Source organism: Mus musculus, chromosome 10 (assembly GCF_000001635.26).
Source record: "Mus musculus strain C57BL/6J chromosome 10, GRCm38.p6 C57BL/6J".
Classification (NCBI taxonomy): domain Eukaryota; kingdom Metazoa; phylum Chordata; class Mammalia; order Rodentia; family Muridae; genus Mus; species Mus musculus.
Window position 1 is genome coordinate 44206284 of NC_000076.6, and position 20015 is coordinate 44226298.

Below are 20015 nucleotides of genomic sequence, written 5' to 3' on the forward strand. Positions count from 1 at the left end.
GCAGTCTCTAGATGGTCCATCCTTTTGTCTAAGCTCCAAACTTTGTCTCTGTAACTTCTTCCATGGGTGTTTTGTTCCCAATTCTAAGAAGGGGCAAAGTGTCCACACTTTGGTCTTCGTTCTTCTTGAGTTTCATGTGTTTTGCAAATTGTAACTTATCTTGGGTATTCTAAGTTTCTGGGCTAATATCCACTATCAGTAAGTACATATCATTTGAGTTCTTTTGTGATTGGGTTACCTCACTCAGGATAATGCCCTCCAGGTCCAACCATTTGCCTAGGAATTTCATAAATTCATTCTTTTTAATAGCTGAGTAGTACTCCATTGTGTAAATGTACCACATTTTTTTTATCCATTCCTCTGTTGAGGGGCATCTGGGTTCTTTCCAGCTTCTGGCTATTATAAATAAGGCTGCTATGAACATAGTGGAGCATGTTTCTTTCTTACTAGTTGGAACATCTTCTGGATATATGCCCAGGAGAGGTATTGCTGGATCCTCCGGTAGTACCATGTCCAATTTTCTGAGGAACCGCCAGACTGATTTCCAGAGATGTTGTACAAGCTTGCAATGCCACCAACAATGGAGGAATGTTCCTCTTTCTCCACATCCTCGCCAGCATCTGCTGTCACCTGAATTTTTGATCTTAGCCATTCTGACTGGTGTGAGATGGAATCTCAGGGTTGTTTTGATTTGCATTTCCCTGATGATTAAGGATGTTGAACATTTTTTCAGGTGTTTCTCAGCCATTCGGTATTCCTCAGGTGAGAATTCTTTGTTTAGCTCTGAGCCCCATTTTTTAATGGGGTTATTTGATTTTCTGGAGTCCACCTTCTTGAGTTCTTTATATATATTGGATATTAGTCCCCTATCTGATTTAGGATAGGTAAAGATATTTTCCCAATCTGTTGGTGGCCTTTTTGTCTTATTGACGGTGTCTTTTGCCTGGCAGAAGCTTTGCAATTTTATGAGGTCCCATTTGTCAATTCTCGATCTTACAGCACAAGCCATTGCTGTTCTGTTCAGGAATTTTTCCCCTGTGCCCATATCTTCAAGGCTTTTCCCCACTTTCTCCTCTATAAGTTTCAGTGTCTCTGGTTTTATGTGGAGCTCCTTGATCCACTTAGATTTGACCTTAGTACAAGGAGATAAGTATGGATCGATTCGCATTCTTCTACATGATAACCGCCAGTTGTGCCAGCACCAATTGTTACAGCTTCTTCTTTCAGTGTCTGGGATTCCACTTGATCTTTTGGACTCCTCCTAAGGGCTGGCATCACTTCTCCAGCTCTGCCCTCTGGAGCACTCTAATCTCAGGTTGATCCATTCCACTATGGCTGCTGTTCTTGGTGGTCATCCCTTGGTACTGACATCTCCAATACACTGGGGTGTTCTACTTCAACTAAGCTTCACCAATAGCCTCTCATAGGCTCTCTTCATGGTGCCAAGCCTCAAATCCTTTGTATGACCCCTTCAGTCCTGGGCCATCAACTACAGCTGAGGCTATACCCTCTTCAATGGCCTTCCATGACCTCTCACAATGCCAAGCCTCAGCTGTTCTTCATGACACCTTTATGCCTTCAAAACCAGTACCACCTGGGTGATTCTTACACATTACCAAGTCCAGCTGCAGCACAAGGTACAACCTTGGCTATCTCTGGAACACAGCTTCTTTGTGCTCCCAGAAAACACTTCCCAGAAGATTTCACCTCAGTGATGCTGATCTCTTCTTAATCACTGCTAATTTCTTAGCTCCAGCTAAACAGCATCAATTGTCTCAGTAGTTCCTTCCATTCTTAACTCTAGAGCCAGAGCCACATGGCTGAAGCTGCCGAGGAGTGCTGCTGCTTGCAGGAATTAGAACATGACCTGCTTGTTCTATTACATTGTCAGTGGCTTTCTGTTTTCCAAATCCTTCACTGCCTAAGCTTGGCTTTCCTGGGTCTTGCTCTGTAGTTTGGCCTTGAACGCAGAGATCAGCATGCCTGTCTCCTGGGATTAAAGGTGTGTACCACCAGGCCTGGATTTAATTTAGCTGGGTAGGATCTTGCCCCAAGGTCCCACTCCCTTAATCTGTTATTTCCTAGAACACAGCATTTTGCTCCATTTCACTTCCTGGTACCCCTTTAATACTCAAACCATGTATTTTATATGTTTCCTTTCTAAGCTTGCTATGCTTGTTCAAACTTCTCTTCTTAAGACTTAACCAGAGAACAAAGTCTCTGCTGGGCTTTTTTGAAACTTCCCTTGTCAATGCAATTAATCTGAGGCTCTTCACCTTAGTCTCAGGCAGACTTTTCAGTCAAGGGCAAAAAGTAGCCACATTCTTCACCGAAATACCACAAACTCAGTCTTTATGCCACATTCTGAAATTCTTCTCCTTTGAAATCTCTTGGGCCAGGTCAACACAGTTCAAATTACTCCCAGCAACAATGTCTTCCTTATTCCTACTAGGATGGCCCATTAAGGCACATTTAAAGCATTCCACTGTGTTCCAAATCCACATTCTTTGAAATGAAAGCATGGTCAGGCCTATCACAGCAACATTGCATTCCCTGGTACCAACTTCTGTCTTAGTTAGGGTTTTACTGCTATGAACAAACACCATGACCAAGGCAAGTCTTATAAAAACAACATTTCATTGGGGCTGGCTTACAGGTTCAGAGGTTCAGTCCATTATCATCAAGCATGGTAGCATCCAGACAGGCATGGCACAAACAGAGCTGAGAGTTCTATATCTTCATCCAAAGGCTGCTAGTGGAAGACTGACTTCCAGGCACCTAGGGTGAGAGTATGAAGGCCACACCCACAGTGACACACCTACTCCAACCAGGTCACACCTATTCCAACAAGGCCACACCTCCAAATGGTGCCACTCCCTGGTACAAGAGTATACAAACCATCACAACTGGGAAGCATATTACAGCAACAGCATGAAGTAGACTGCTGTCTTGTGACAAACTTGCTACAGATATGGTAAGGGGGCAAGCCTCACCAGAGAGAACTTTGTATCATTAGGAAAGATGCCTGCATAATGTTACCATGTTTATACAAGGTCCATGGCCTCAACAGGGGCTCTTTGGAAAAAGGGACAGAGAATGTGTTTTTTACTTGAAATAAGGGGCCTCAGCAGTGTTGCTCAGCCTGGTCATGAGGATTTCACCTCACTCTATCCGTGCAGAGAAATCCAAGGTCTCCTCCCACCTTCTCTTTGAGCCAGGTATAGGCACAAAAAGGCCATGACACAGTGCTGGTGTCCCACTCCTCAGTTATGCTCAATTTTCAACTAATGTTTAAACAAATACAGTGTGGTCACTTGTTATTGATAATCTTCACATCTTACCGAGGGCACCAACTGCTTGATTACACTCAACTCTCTAAAAAGTCTGCGCCCTGGGACATATATCAAGATAAATCTGGCATGGAGGTGCATGAACACTTTCCTGTACTGAACGCAGAAAGGTGGAGGTAGAAGTATGATGTATGGTTAATTAGCCACCAAGTTCACATTGTGTTGCTGGATTTCATCTCAGGACAAGGAAGTGGAGTGTCTCTCATGGTTTCTGTCTAGCCCCTTGACAGGTTCTCTGAGCTCTGGCCTCAGCACTTGATACTTCCTGCTGGGCAGCAACACTAAAGGAAGCTAAGATTGTCAGAGGCACAGTATTAGGCTAGCAGCAGTGGATATTACTCAGTTGTTCAGATAATGACACTCTCATTTGTTATTAATGTCAGTTTAGGGAAAAAGAGAACATGGTCCTTAAAATAGAAAGATCATTTTCACTGGTCCATCTTCCCAGGAAGAAAGACTGGAAGGGAGAGAATGCTAAGTACTTTATAATAGACAAGGATTGGTAAATGAGGCCTTGGATGTAGGGTGTGTTTCAGTGTTGTTTTCTGAAACAGAGTCTCAAATACCCCATGTGGGCCAGGTCAACCTTGAGCTCAGACAATTCTGCTTGCACTTTCCAATATTTGGGCTTACAATCGGGGCCTCCAAGAACTGTGAAGACAGAACTAGTCATTGTGAGAGACCTGGATAATCTAATGCTAAGGCATGTACTGCCCAGTATAGCAATAGCCATTGTGTTCTCTGTCTGCCCCCTATTTCAGATTGTTGCTGTCATATGACAGCCAATCATCAACACAGAAAAACAACTTGACTCAGAGCAAAGTCATGGTGTTCCACATCCTGTTATGTTCTGTATGAGGTTTGTTAATCTTACAATGGTCTATAAAACATTCCATGGGACCCCTCAAATTAAGGGTCAATATGCACTGTTGTATCTAAAATAGCAAGATCAAAACTAAGCACTGGACATTTCCCTAACTTCATAGGAACTAAATGTGCTTTGTTCACTTGTTTTTGTTTTGTCTTGTTTGTTTTTTGTTTTTGTTTTTCTATTTATGTTAACACAGACAGATTTTTGGGGCCATGATGAAGCCCCCCCAAACCTTAGCTATGGCTCTGATCAACCAACAATAGGGTGTGCATTTAATCAATCATTCATATTTGACTGAGATTGGGTTTTGTGTGGCTTGTGGGGCCAATCATGAACCCAAATACAAGATGCTAGGCCCTTGCTCTGTCAACTAACCTATGTCTATTGTATTTCCCTATACCTTCTGCCTGCACATCCGCACCTCTGTTGAATATATTATTTACTTCATACAGAATCTCATGGTCTGGTACACAGAGGACTGTAAGCAATACTGATTGGTGAGTTTGGTACAGTGAGAAAAGCCCCCACACAATCTGAGGAACACTTATTGGTGGCTCCAATATTTTAGTTTCCTTTGCCAAAAGATCTCTAGATGGTTGTCAGAAGCATGATGACTGCATGTCTCCCTCCTAAGGGATCTTGGGGCAAATTTCAAATGCTAAGCACAAGGCTTCATGACTGTGGCACCTACCACACTCAAGCCAGTACAGCTTCCTGTCAGTACAGGGAGAACATTAGCAGGGAACCAAAGGCTGTATGTAGTCCATGACATCAGCAGTCCCTTCTTGGACATTCTATTGTCTCCTGGAGAGTTCTTAGCAACCTCTGTGATGTCACCAGTGTTGTAGTGACAACAAGCTCACTGAGATTTCCCAGTTGGTGTCTGGCCATTTCAGTGATTGGCCATGTTTGCCCGACTCAGAAGACTTTTTCAGACAGCCAATATGGATGGGAGTGAGACCAGAGAGGGGAGGAAGGATGGTGGCCTTCCATCTGAGAGTAATGAAGGACGAAGGAGGTGGACTTGGGGAATGTGGAGTATATCCTGGAAAGTGGATGTTGAGCTTCCTGGTAGGGGTGGCCTGAGCTGGCCTTTCTAGTAATGTGGAACTGGAGACTCTGGTAGCGAAAAAATTTCCATGGTTATCACAATTCTTGAACATCCAGGATTTCAGAACAGTACTTTCTCCATCCCGTAAGGCAGGCGTTGGCAAGGTCAAAGCTGTTATGCTATGAACTTCAAGTCTTTACTTGCACTGGGTATTGTGGGTGTTACATGGGGACAGAATGAGACCATCAGGAGTGACACCGGGTCTAAGCTGTGCCAGTTAGGAGGAGGGAAATCCTGCACTTCAGCCCATGGCTTCTTTTAGCTCCTGTAGTTATCTGACATTAGTGCCAGGGAGAGAATGGTGCTCCAGACCATGACCTCATGTTCTCAGAACTAATCTGACCTGTTTGTGACAGTTCCTACGTTACCTTTCTTTATCAACAATTGTGGATGGCAGGCATTTCTATACTGTAAACAAGGAACTATCTGTTGATACACCCAGACAGAGGGGGATTCTATTGCTACTTCTGGGGTGTTTGGTGTTTCAGGAGGGGAAATTGATCATTGTGTTGACCATGTTCTCCCCCTGCATGACTTTTTTTCTTTCTTTTTTTATTACGTATTTTCCTCAATTACATTTCCAATGCTATCCCAAAAGTCTCCCACACCCTCCCCCCCCCCCACTCCCCTACTCACCCATTCCCATTTTTGGCCCTGGTGTTCCCCTGTACTGGGGCATATAAAGTTTGCAAGTCCAATGGGCCTCTCTTTCCAGTGATGGCCGACTAGGCCATCTTTTGATACATATGCAGCTAGAGTCAAGAGCTCCGGGGTACTGGTTAGTTCATAATGTTGCACCTACAGGGTTGCAGATCTCTTTAGCTCCCTGGATACTTTCTCTAGCTCCTCCATTGGGGGTCCTGTGATCAATCCAATAGTTGACTGTGAGCATCCACTTCTGTGTTTGCTAGGCCCCGGCCTAGTCTCACAAGAGACAGCTATATCACGGTCCTTGCAACAAACGCTTGCTAGTGTATGCAATGGTGTCAGCGTTTGGAGGCTAATTATGGGATGGATCCCTGGATATGGCAGTTTCTTGATGGTCCATCCTTTTGTCTCAGCTCCAAACTTTGTCTCTGTAACTCCTTCCATGAGTGATTGTTTCCAATTCTAAGAAGGGGCAAAGTGTCCACACTTTGGTCTTCGTTCTTCTTGAGTTTCATGTGTTTTGCAAATTGTAACTTATATCTTGGGTATCCTAAGTTTTGGGCTAATACCCACTTATCAGTGAGTACATATTGTGTGAGTTCCTTTGTGATTGGGTTACCTCACTCAGGATGATGCCCTCCAGGTCCAACCATTTGCCTAGGAATTTCATAAATGCATTCTTTTTAATAGCTGAGTAGTACTCCATTGTGTAAATGTAGCACATTTTTTGTATCCATTCCTCTGTTGAGGGACAGCTAGGTTCTTTCCAGCTTCTGGCTATTATAAATAAGGCTGCTATGAACATAGTGGAGCATGTGTCCTTCTTACCAGTTGGGACGACATCTGGATATATGCCTAGGAGAGGTATTGCGGGATCCTCCGGTAGTTCTATGTCCAATTTTCTAAAGAACCACCGGACTGATTTCCAGAGTGGTTGTACAAGCTTGCAATCCCACCAACAATGGAGGAGTGTTCCTCTTCCTCCACATCCTCACCAGCATCTGCTGTCACCTGAATTTTTGATCTTAGCCATTCTGACTGGTGTGAGATGGAATCTCAGGGTTGTTTTGATTTGCATTTCCCTGATGATTAAGGATGTTGAACATTTTTTTCAGGTGCTTCTCAGCCATTCGGTATTCCCCAGGTGAGAATTCTTTGTTTAGCTCTGAGCCCCATCTTTTTAGGGGGTTATTTGATTTTCTGGAGTCCATCCTCTTGAGTTCTTTATATATATTGGATATTAGTCCCCTATCTGATTTAAGATAGGTAAAGATCCTTTCCCAATCTATTGGTGGCCTTTTTGTCTTCTTGTTGGTGTCTTTTGCCTTCCTGCATGACTTTTTAAGCCAATTCTTTGGCTTAGAGTAACAGGTAGGATATCTGATCATCTCCAAAGCTCAAAGCCTTTTGAACAGTGAATTTATCATCTGACTTGTGAAACCCAGGGCTCAGGGCTCTGAAGCCAAGTTGTACCCTGTGCAATTGATAATCATCCTGGAGAAGACATCTCTCTGGTCCTCATAAGCATGTTTATGGAGACTGAGTTAACATCTGCCTACTTACATCGCCTGATCTCTCTAGAGTGATGGTAGAACTGAGATCCACTGAGAAGATATCTCATGCTGGGACCAATCTCTTGGTGGTGTCTCTAGGTTACAGGCATGTTTTCCTTCTCTGTGGTCAGTCTACACTCTTTGCATTCTCACATCAAATATTCTTGTATTCATCTACGTACAGTGGCTCGCAGACAGACATCATCCCCTGTACCTGTCACAAGCAAGAAGCAGTTTGAGAAAAAAGAGGAGGAGCTGACCAAAGAGATCCAGCTGACTACGAGGAGACAAATGAGCTGAGAGATCACCTGAGCTACGTGACAGAAGCATCCATGAACAAGAAGTATACATTGCTCCAAAACTGTGGTGTCAGTCTGGGGTCTGCAATGCCTCCCTTATTTTATGATTTTAAAGGGGTGGGTTCTAGGAAGCTATACCACCAGAACATAACTGGGCCCCACTTCATGCCCCTAAATACTTCTTAGAGGAGAGGCAGCACCTGAAGTTTTGTCAGGAGTGAGAAGGGAAATGGACTCTTCTGTTCCCTCCACTTGAAAAGAGGAACTTGGAGTCTGAGTGAAGAACTGAGGGATAGAGGCAGTGATGAGTTCCTAGAGTTCATTTGGAAAGCCTTTGACAGGAGGTTTCTAGGGGATGGGTGTTTGCAGTTGTGTTTTTACTTGTCTGGCAGGTGACTGAGTGCTGGAACCTCCAGGTAGCAGCTGGAGGGGCCTGGTCCCACATGTTGCTTCTCAGTGCTTGATTAGAATGCCTGAGGTTCATGCCTGTTCCTCTTTGTCTGTGTGCCTTATACTCTGAGGCAGTAATGTTGCATACATTTCTTCTACCTCTCATTGAGTTCTCTTTGTCTCTCTCTCTCTCTCTCCCATTCTCTCACTCTTTGTTTCTCCATCTTTTGTATAGGTCTAAGTGTGTGAGTCTGTGTGCATGCACAGGTACAGTTCTGTGAATACGGTTTGTATGTTTTTATTTCTCTTCACAATTTGGAATCTAGGGGTAGGTGTTTTGGCCTGAGGATTTACCTGCCTAACAGTTTCCAGGTGATGTGGGTCCTGAGGTCTGGTAGTCCCCACTTTAAATAGCATTACACTTTGACTATGTGGTCACAACTGTTCATACATTTGTATCCCTTGTGCAGATTATAAATCTGAGGTGATGTCTGGCCTCATCTCCACAATTATGTGTAATATCTGTCTCTACAGTATTAGTTGTCCAGGATTTAGAATCCCTTTTATGAAAACAGGGGAAATACAATCACAGGTGTCTGGTGGGCAAAGACCTGCAGCCTAAGCTCCTGAGAGCATAACTGGTTAGTCTGCCCTTCCAGCCCTACTGAGTAACACAGGGAGCCAGGGCACCCTCCATCTGGATGCCTAGTGTGCTGACTAGTTTTGTGTGAACTTGACACAGCTGGAGTTATCCCAGAGAAAGGAGCTTCAGTTGAGGAAATGCCTCCATAAGATCCAACTGTAAGGCATTTTCTCAATTAGTGATCAAGGGGGAAAGGCCCCTTGTGGGTGGAACCATCTCTGGGCTGGTAGTCTTGGTTCTATAAGAGAGCAGGCTGAACAAGCCAGTAAAGAATATCACTCCATGGCCTCTGCATCAGCTTCTGCTCCCTGACCTGCTTGATTTACAGTCCTGACTTCTTTCAGTGATGAACAGCAATGTGGAAATGTAAGCTGAATAAACCCTTTCCTCTCCATTTGTTTCTTGGTCATGATGTTTGTGCAGGAATAGAAACCCTGACTAAGACAATTTGGTACCAGCATAGTGGGGTATTCCTGTGACAACCTGACCATGTTTTTGGGGGGACTGTGGAAGAACTTTGGAACTTTGGTCTAGAAGATCTATTCAGTGTTAAGAGGTCTGTCAGATGTTGTGTAGGAGCTTGGAAGATAATGTTGAGAACAGTGCAGAAGATGGAGGCCTGGCTCTTGAAATTTCAGAGGGAAAATTAAAGACTCTTTTCAGGGCCATTGCTATTTTGGAGTTTGATTATTCTGTGGTTCTGGCTAGCTGGGGCTGAAGAATCAGCTGTGATAAACAAGATAGCAGAACTACTAAAGCAAAACCTTTGCATTACTGGGACTATTTATCTATTGATGCTGGTTAGCTGGAGCTAAGAAATTAGGGGTGATTAAGAAGAGACCAGCATCATTGAGGTGACATCTTCTGGGAAGTGTTTTCTGAAAGCACAAAGATGCTGTGTTCCAGTGATAGCCAAGGTTGTATTCCTGCTGCAGCAGGACTTGGTAACGTGTAAGGGTCACCCAGGTGGTACTGGTTTTGAAGGCATGAAGGGGTCATGCAGAGCAGCTGAGGCTTGGTACTGTGAGAGGCCATGGAAGGCCATTGGTGAAGGTGCAGCCTCAGTTGCAATTAATGGCCCAGGACTGAAGGGGTCATGCAGTGTTTTGGAGATGCCAGTACCATGAGATGACCACCAAGAGCAGCAGCAGTGGAGTACAGGCATCTGGAGTCTAGAGGATGACACGTGGGCTACAAAGGGCTGGCTGGAGCATTGGATGGTTGGAGATAAATTTTTGATTTTGATTGTGACTGTGCCCTGATATTTTCCCTCTTGAAGGAAGAAACTATTTTAGTGGAGCCCACAGTTCAGAGACTTTTAATTGTTAAAGACTTTGGATTTTTTTTTTATTATTATATTTAAGTACACTGTAGCTGTCTTCAGACACTCCAGAAGATGGCATCAGATCTTGTTACTGATGGTTGTGAGCCACCATGTGGTTGCTGGGATTTGAACTCCAGACCATCGGAAGAGCAGTCGGGTACTCTTACCCACTGAGCCATCTCACCAGCCCAAGACTTTGGATTTTTAAAGAGACGGATATGTTAAAGAGATTGAAATTTTAAGAATATGTAAAGACTTTGGGATGCTTAAAAGTTATTAGACCTTGGGAATGAATAAGAATATAAGGGTTGGGGCTTACTAGTGATGTGTTTGTGTGTCAAGTTAACAAGGGGTCAATTGTACTGGCTGGTTTTGTGTGAACTTGACTCAGCTGGAGTTATCCCAGAGAAAAGAGCTTCAGTTGAGGAAATGCCTCCATAAGATCCAACTGTAAGGCATTTTCTCAATTAGTGATCAAGGGGGAAAGGCCCCTTGTGGGTGGAACCATCTCTGGGCTGGTAGTCTTGGTTCTATAAGAGAGCAGTAAAGAATATCCCTCCATGGCCTCTGCATCAGATCCTGCTCCCTGACCTGCTTGATTTCCAGTCCTGAATTCTTTCAGTGATGAACAGCAGTATGGAAATGTAAGCTGAATAAACCCTTTCCTCCCCAAGTGTTTCTTGGTCATGATGTTTGTGCAGGAATAGAACCCCTGACTAAGAAACCTAGCTTCTGGTGTTCTGGAGCCAGGATAGCAAGTTTCCCAAGGTTAATAAAATCCCAGCATTTAGAATGAAGAGTGTGGTTTCCACGGCTGCAGTAGTCCAGGACCCAGCCTGAGTTCATAGAGTTCTGTCTTCCTGTGGCCAGGTCCTACCCTAGGCAAAATCCTCTTTATGAAGAATTGAAGTTAAAGGAGAAGGTGATCATGACATTTCTACACAACTTGGAGATGAAGAAGATGGAGGCCCGAGAGAACAAGCAGGAGCTCAAGAAGGAGAAAAATTTCTATCGGTAAGTTCTTGTCAGGGAGGCCAACACTTATGAAATGGCCATTTCTACCTTCCTTTTTTTCTGGCCTGGAGAGTCTTCAGGTCTGGTTCTATCCTTTTTAGCCATCAGTGTGCCTTGGATCTTTTGGACTCAGTTTTCCTAGGTCTCTTAGAGACTGTTACCACTGCCAGTGTTCTCCAGGCATCCTCAGGAGCCTCTAGACAGACAAGTGATTCAGATCATGAGAAGGTTACTATGCTGTACTGGGCCTCTGGGGCTCAGGCAGGGTTTTACAGAGCTGAGCGAGATGTAACACAAGGATATAGAGTGCCCTCCCTTTGGTTCTACTGACTATCCTGATTGCATTTGCACCTTAATTGGTGTTGCCCCAATGCATGGGCTTTCATGGGTATATGGAGATCCCTCTTTCTTTTGGAGAGACATGGACCCTTTTTGGCGTTTGGGCTGCAGCAAAAATTTCTTTTTCCCTGAAATGGCTGTTTGCCCTTTGTGCAGCTGTCATAGATGTACTGAGGTGGATTGTATTAGGTCTTCATGGGAGCCAGGGTACAGGTCAGGTTAATGGGACCTGTAAGTAGAAATGGGAGGAGGAGGCTGCAGGATCTTACCATGCAGAGTGTGTTTCCAGTAACCTGCCCAGCTGGATCCTGAGGAAGAAGAATCTTATAAAGAAGAAGTTGGTAATATTGAAGCAGGAGAGCAAGGAAGTACAGGCTGATTGGGCCATCATCCATCAATATTTGGTGGACTTGAACCTGAGTGGTAAAGACTAACAGGAGAAGACCAGCAACCTTGAGACTCAAGAACATCAGGTAGGGATAAACAATTCGGTCAGGCTATGACTTTCTGATACCACTGTCACATTAGATCTATCTTTGCTTCCCCACCACCATCTTTCTAATCCACACTCCCTAGCAGCCACCCTCCTCATAGAATGTATCTGTTCATTGCTCTGTCTTCACACAAGTATTCTGGGAAGTTAGCCTCTTGTGAGACACTGAATTAGCCTCTTTTGGGACACTGTTACCACTGGCAAGTGTACCTTTCAACTCTGCTTTGATCTGCAGTCAACTAAGGGTGACAGGTGAATAACATGTCACATTCTTGCATGTCCTCATGATAGGTGGAATGCCATGCAGAGGTTTGAGTGAGTTCTGGGTCCTTAGACAGGCAGAGGTCATATGACATCCCATGTGCTTGCACCTTGGAGGGATTAGAGCCAAGTACAAATGTCAAATGAGTGCTTCTCATTATCATTGATCTGGGTGTCCTGTGCCCTTTTCCATTCTTCCTGTAATCCATTGAGGTCTCTTCCTTTGCCATGTTCTTGGTTGGAATTGATAGAAGCCTGAGTTGATCTTTGTCAGTCCATGTTTTTGTGACTGTTGTTGAATACTTTGCCTGTCTTCAGATTTAACATCAATAATTTCAGTTAAAATATTAATGTTGACTGTCAAGTACAGTTGAGGTGGTGGGAGGCAGCAGCTCACAGATGCCATGCCTGTCCCCTCCATGCCTGTGTCTTAGTAACTGCCTTTCTCTCCCAGGTCTCAGAAACTGCAAGATAGCTGGGATTGGCCACAGCAGAAGAAGAGAGCATCTTGGAGAATGAGTTGCCACCCCAGGAGGCCCCTGCTGAACACCATCCCCAGCGTCCACAATCTTCCTTGGATGAATCTTCTTCCATATAATTCCTTTTCTTAGGGTGAATAGGCCTTTACTAAGAAGCCATGGCTGATTCAGGGTGTTGTTCCCTTTTCTCTTCAGACAACTCCTCTTGACAGAGAACTGAGGCGACTGCACTGCCACCAAGTGTCCAAGAGGAGTAACAGGCTGTAGGTCTGTGCTGCTAAAAGTGCAGAGAGAAAGCAGCTGAACAATAATTTTCTGTTAGAAAAGAGAAAGCAGCTGAACAATAATTTTCTGTTAGAAAAGAGAAAGCAGCTGAACAATAATTTTCTGTTAGAGTTTTGGTTAAAGTTTTGCTTTTTGTTTGAATTGTTGCAATGTTATTTAGAAGTTATACGTTCTTGTTCTTGTTTTGAATGGATTTTTTTTTGCTTTTAACTCTATATTAATTGAACTTTTTTTTGCCTGACAATCCCTGCTTGACTGAATTTGATGTATTCCGTGTGTATTGCATTGAACATATTTAAGAGTGAACTCTTCTTTTGTGCATCTTCCTTCTCTCTATTTAACCTGTGCTTCTCCTTCTCAAACAATGGACTATTTATCTCTTCAGCTGCTTAGGACCAACACCTAGAGAAACTGCAAAGCCACTCTTGATTCCATAGTTTCCATCACCCTAACTTTCAACTAGTCACCAAACTTATATTAATACTGAATTCTTTTTTATATAATATTTTTATTATGTATTTTCCTCAATTACATTTCCAATGCTATCCCAAAAGTCCCCCATACCCTCCCCCCCACCCCCCTACCCACCCACTCCCATTTTTTGGCCCTGGCGATCCCCTGTACTGGGGCATATAAAGTTTGCGTGTCCAATGGGCCTCTCTTTCCAGTGATGGCCGACTAGGCCATCTTTTCATACACATGCAGCTAGAGTCAAGAGCTCCGGGGTACTGGTTAGTTCATAATGTTGTTGTACCTACAGGGTTGCAGATCTCTTTAGCTCCTTGGATACTTTCTCTAGCTCCTCCATTGGGGGCCCTGTGATCCATCCATTAGCTGACTGTGGGCATCCACTTATGTGTTTGCTAGGCCCTGGCATAGTCTCACAAGAGACAGCTATATCAGGATCCTTTCATCAAACTCTTGCTAGTGTATGCAATGGTGTCATCGTTTGGAGGCTGATTATGGGATGGATTCGTGGATATGGCAGACTCTAGATGGTCCATCCTTTTGACTCAGCTCCACACTTTGTCTCTGTAACTCCTTCCATGGGTGATTGTTTCCAATTGTAAAAAGGGGCAAAGTGTCCACACTTTGGTCTTCGTTCTTCTTCAGTTACATGTGTTTTACAAATTGTCTCATATCTAGGGTATACTAAGTTTCTGGGCTAATATCCACTTATCAGTGAGTACATATCATTTGAGTTCTTTTGTGATTGTAATACCTCACTCAGGATGATGCCCTCCAGGTCCAACCATTTGCCTAGGAATTTGAAAAATTCATTCCTTTTAATAGCTGAGTAGTACTCCATTGTGTAAATGTACCACATTTTTTGTATCCATTCCTCTGATGAGGGGCATCTGGGTTCTTTCCAGCTTCTGGCTATTATAAATAAGGCTGCTATGAACATAGTGGAGCATGTGTCCATCTTACCAGTTGGAACATCTTCTGGATATATGGACAAAAGAGGTATTGCGGGATCCTCCGGTAGTACTATGTCCAATTTTCTGAGGAACTGCCAAACTGATTTCCAGAGTGGTTGTATAAGCTTGCAATCCCACCAACAATGGAGGAGTGTTCCTCTTCCTCCACATCCTCACCAGCATCTGCTGTCACCTGAATTTCTGACCTTAGCCATTCTGACTGGTGTGAGATGGAATCTCAGGGTTGTTTTGATTTGCATTTCCCTGATGATTAAGGATGTTGAACATTTTTTCAGGTGTTTCTCAGCCATTCGGTATTCCTCAGGTGAGAATTCTTAGTTTAGCTCTGAGCCCCATTTTTAATAGGGTTATTTGATTTTCTGGAGTCCACCTTCTTGAGTTCTTTATATATATTGGATATTAGTCCTCTATCTGATTTAGGATAGGTAAAGATCCTTTCCCAATCTGTTGGTGGCCTTTTTGTCTTATTGACGGTGTCTTTTGCCTTGCAGAAGCTTTGCGATTTCATGAGGTCCCATTTGTCAATTCTCGATCTTACAGCACAAGCCACTGCTGTTCTATTCAGGAATTTTTCCCCTGTGCCCATATCTTCGAGGCTTTTCCCCACTTTCTCCTCTATAAGTTTAATGTCTCTGGTTTTATGTGGAGTTCCTTAATCCACTTAGATTTGACCTTAGTACAAGGAGATAGGAATGGATTGATTTGCATTCTTCTACATGATAACAACCAGTTGTGCCAGCACCATTTGATGAAAATGCTGTCCTTCTTCCACTGGATGGTTTTAGCTCCCTTGTCAAAGATAAGTGACCATAGGAGTGTGGGTTCATTTCTGGGTCTTCAATTCTATTCCATTGGTCTACTTGTCTGTCGCTATACCAGCACCATGCAGTTTTTATCACAATTGCTCTGCAGTAAAGCTTTAGGTCAGGCATGGTGATTCCACCAAAGGTTCTTTTATCCTTGAGAAGTGAGTTTTTGCTATGCTAGGTTTTTTGTTATTCCGGATGAATTTGCAGATTGCTCTTTCTAATTCGTTGAAGAATTGAGTTGGAATTTTGATTGGGATTGCATTGAATCTGTAGATTGCTTTTGGCAAGATAGCCATTTTTACAATGTTGATCCTGCCAATCCATGAGCATGGGAGATCTTTCCATCTTCTGAGATCTTCTTTAATTTCATTCTTCAGAGACTTGAAGTTGTTTTTTTGTTTTGTTTTGTTTTTTGTTTTTTTGTTTGTTTTTTTTAGCAGACATTTCTTTTTTTTATACTTTTTATTACGTATTTTCCTCATTTACATTTCCAATGCTATACCAAAAGTCCCCCATACCCTCCCACCTACTCCCCTACCCACCCACTCCCACATTTTGGCCCTGGCATTCCCCTGTACTGGGGCATATAAATTTTGCAAGTCCAATGGGCCTCTCTTTCCAGTGATGGCCAACTAGGCCATCTTTTGATACATATGCAGCTAGAGTCAAGAGCTCCGGGGTACTGGTTAGTTCATAATGTTGTTCTACCTATAGGGTTGCAGATCCCTTTAGCTCCTTGGGTACTTTCTCTAGCTCCTCCATTGGGGGCCTTGTGATCCATCCAATAGCTGACTGTGAGCATCCACTTCTGTGTTTGCTAGGCCCCGGCATAGTCTCACAAGAGACAGCTATATTTGGGTCCTTTCAGCAAAATCTTGCTAGTATATGCAATGGTGTCCGAGTTTAGAAGCTGATTATGGTATGGAACCCTGGATATGGCAGGCTCTAGATGGTCCATCCTTCTGACACAGCTCCAAACTTTGTCTCTGTAACTCTGTTCATGGGTGATTGTTTCCAATTCTAAGAAGGGGCAAAGTGTCCACACTTTGGTCTTCCTTTTTCTTGAGTTTCATACGTTTAGTAAATTGTATCTTATATCTTGGGTATCCTAAGTTTCTGGGCTAATATCCACTTATCAGTGAGTACATATTGTGTGAGTTCCTTTGTGATTGGGTTACCTCACTCAGGATGATACCCTCCAGGTCCAACCATTTGCCTAGGAATTTCATAAATTCATTGTTTTTAATAGCTGAGTAGTACTCCATTGTGTAAATGTACCACATTTTCTGTATCCATTCCTCTGTTGAGGGGCATCTGGGTTCTTTCCAGCTTCTGGCTATTATAAATAAGGCTGCTATGAACATAGTGGAGCATGCGTCCTTCTTACCAGTTGGAACATCTTCTAGATATATGCCCAGGAGAGGTATTGCTGGATCCTCCAGTAGTATTATATCCAGTTTTCTGAGGAACGGCCAGACTGATTTCCAGAGTGGTTGTATAAGCTTGCAATCCCACCAACAATGGAGGAGTGTTCCTCTTCCTCCACATCCTCACCAGCATCTGCTGTCACCTGAATTTTTGATCTTAGCCATTCTGACTGGTGTGAGATGGAATCTCAGGGTTGTTTTGATTTGCATTTCTCTGATGATTAAGGATGCTGAATATTTTTTCAGGTGCTTCTCAGCCATTCGGTATTCCTCAGGTGAGAATTCTTTGTTTAGCTCTGAGCCCCATTTTTTAATGGGGTTATTTGATTTTCTGGAGTTCACCTTCTTGAGTTCTTTATATATATTGGATATTAGTCCTCTATCTGATTTAGGATAGGTAAAGATCCTTTCCAAATCTGTTGGTGGCCTTTTTGTCTTATTGACGGTGTCTTTTGCCTTGCAGAAGCTTTGCGATTTCATGAGGTCCCATTTGTCAATTCTCGATCTTACAGCACAAGCCACTGCTGTTCTATTCAGGATTTTTTCCCCCTGTGCCCATATCTTCGAGGGTTTTCCCTACTTTCTCCTCAATAAGTTTCAGTGTCTCTGGTTTTATGTGGAGTTCCTTAATCCACTTAGATATGACCTTAGTACAAGGAGATAGGAATGGATCAATTCGCATTCTTCTACATGATAACCACCAGTTGTGCCAGCACCATTTGTTGAAGATGCTGTCTTTTTTCCACTGAATGGTTTTTGCTCCCTTGTCAAAGATCAAGTGACCATAGGTGTGTGAGTTCATTTCTGGGTCTTCAATTCTATTCCATTGGTCTACTTGTCTGTTGCTATACCAGTACCATGCAGTTTTTATCACAAGTGCTCTGTAGTATAGCTTTAGATCTGGCATGGTGATTTCATCAGAGTTTCTTTTATCCTTGAGAAGAGTTTTTGCTATCCTAGGTTTTTTGTTATTCCAGATGAATTTGCTGATTGCCCTTTCTAATTCGTTGAAGAATTGAATTGGAATTTTGATGGGGATTGTATTGAATCTGTAGATTGCTTTTGGCAAGATAGCCATTTTTACTATATTGATCCTGCCAATCCATGAGCATGGGAGATCTTTCCATCTTCTGAGATCTTCTTTAATTTCTTTCTTCAAAGACTTCAGAGTCTTTCTTCAGAGACTCTGGGGCCTGTGCTGAATACTCTTGGCAGGGTCCCGGAACCAAGATGCCTGCTGCCGATGCTCAGACAATGTGCTCCCAGGCCGGGCAGATCCCTATCCTCTGGCAAGGAAAGTGGCCGGATGTCTGGGGCCCGAAAAGGGGGCTGCCTTAGAAGCTCTGTGGCTCTGGCCTGTCCCAGAAGCTATTAGCTTCTGTATGCAGCACACTCACCTGGCAGAATACTCTAGGCGGGGTCCCGGAACTAAGATGTCTGCTGCAGGTGCTCAGGCAATGTGGTCCCGGGCCGGGCAGACCCCTATCCTCTGGCCGGAAAAATGGCCGATGTCTGGGGCCCTTGCAGAATACTCTCAGCGGGGTCCCAGAACCATGATGTCTGCTGCTGATGCTCAGGCAATGTGCTCCCGGGCTGGGCAGACTCCTATCCTCTGGCTGGGAAAGTGGCCGGATGTCTGGGGCCTGTGCAGAATAGAAGTTCTTATCATACAGATCTTTCACTTCCTTAGTTAGAGTCACTCCAAGATATTTTATATTATTTGTGACTATTGAGAAGGATGTTGTTTCCCTAATTTCTTTCTCAGCCTGTTTATTCTTTGTGTAGAGAAAGGCCATTGACTTGTTTGAGTTAATTTTATATCCAACTACTTCACTGAAGCTGTTTATCAGGTTTAGGAGTTCTCTGGTGGAATTTTTAGGGTCACTTATATATACTATCATATCATCTACAAAAAGTGATACTTTGACTTCATATTTTCCAATTTGTATCCCCTTGATCTCCTTTTGTTGTCGAATTGCTCTGGCTAGGACTTCAAGTACAATGTTGAATAGGTAGGGAGAAAGTGGGCAGCCTTGTCTAGTCCCTGATTTTAGTGGGATTGCTTCCAGCTTCTCACCATTTACTTTGATGTTGGCTACTGGTTTGCTGTAGATTGCTTTTATCATGTTTAGGTATGGGCCTTGAATTCCTGATCTTTCCAAGATTTTTATCATGAATGGGTGTTGGATCTTGTCAAATGCTTTTTCCACATCTAATGAGATGATCAAGTGGTTTTTGTCTTTGAGTTTGATTATATAATGGATTACGTTGATGGATTTCCGTATATTAAACCATCCCTGCATCCCTGGAATAAAACCTACTTGGTCAGGATGGATGATTGTTTTAATGTGTTCTTGGATTCGGTTAGCAATAATTTTATTGAGTATTTTTGCATTGATATCATAAGGGAAATTGGTCTGAAGTTCTCTATCTTTGTTGGATCTTTACTGTGGTTTAGGTATCAGAGTAATTGTGGCTTCATAGAATGAGTTGGGTAGAGTTCCTTCTACTTCTATTTTGTGGAATAGTTTGTGCAGAACTGGAATTAGATCTTCTTTGAAGGTCTGATAGAACTCTGCACTAAACCCATCTGGTCCTGGGCTTTTTTTGGCTGGGAGAGTATTAATAACTGCTTCTATTTCTTTAGGGGATATGGGACTGTTTAGATGATTAACTTGATCCTGATTTAACTTTGGTACCTAGTATCTGTCTAGAAATTTGTCCATTTCATCCAGGTTTTCCAGTTTTGTTGAGTATAGCCTTTTGTAGAAGGATCTGATGGTGTTTTGGATTTCTTCAGGATCTGTTGTTATGTCTCCCTTTTCATTTCTGATTTTGTTAATTAGGATTTTGTCCCTGTGCCCTCTAGTGAGCCTAGCTGAGGGCTTATCCATCTTGTTGATTTTCTCAAAGAACAAGCTCCCCTTTTTGTTGATTCTTTGAATAGTTCTTCTTGTTTCCACTTGGTTGATTTCGCCCCTGAGTTTGATTATTTCCTGCCGCTACTCCTCTTGGGTGAATTTGCTTCCTTTTGTTCTAGAGCTTTTAGGTGTGCTGTCAAGCTGCTAGTGTGTGCTCTCTCTAGTTTCTTTATGGAGGCACTCAGAGCTATGAGTTTCCCTCTTAGAAATGCTTTCATTGTGTCCCATAGATTTGGGTATGTTGTGGCTTCATTTTCATTAAACTCTAAAAAGTCTTTAATTTCTATTTTTATTCCTTCCTTGAGCAAGGTATCATTGAGAAGAGTGTTGTTCAGTATCCACGTGAATGTTGGCTT

The 20015-nt window shown here is 43.1% G+C and overlaps 1 pseudogene across 2 annotated transcripts in view; it reads left to right on the plus strand.

The window, feature by feature from the left end:
- Window positions 1-13302, plus strand: part of Speer5-ps1 (spermatogenesis associated glutamate (E)-rich protein 5, pseudogene 1) — a 49139-nt pseudogene extending 35837 nt beyond the window's left edge. Inside the window, exons 4-7 of one of the 2 annotated variants that reach the window (NR_001582.2) lie at window positions 7718-7876; window positions 11060-11203; window positions 11832-12015; window positions 12751-13302. The product of NR_001582.2 is annotated as a spermatogenesis associated glutamate (E)-rich protein 5, pseudogene 1, transcript variant 1 (transcript). Of the gene's footprint in view, window positions 1-7717; window positions 7877-9141; window positions 9232-11059; window positions 11204-11831; window positions 12016-12750 lie in introns of those variants that run through there. The other variant, NR_027506.1, reaches the window with a different exon arrangement.
- Window positions 13303-20015: the final 6713 nt, after the last annotated feature.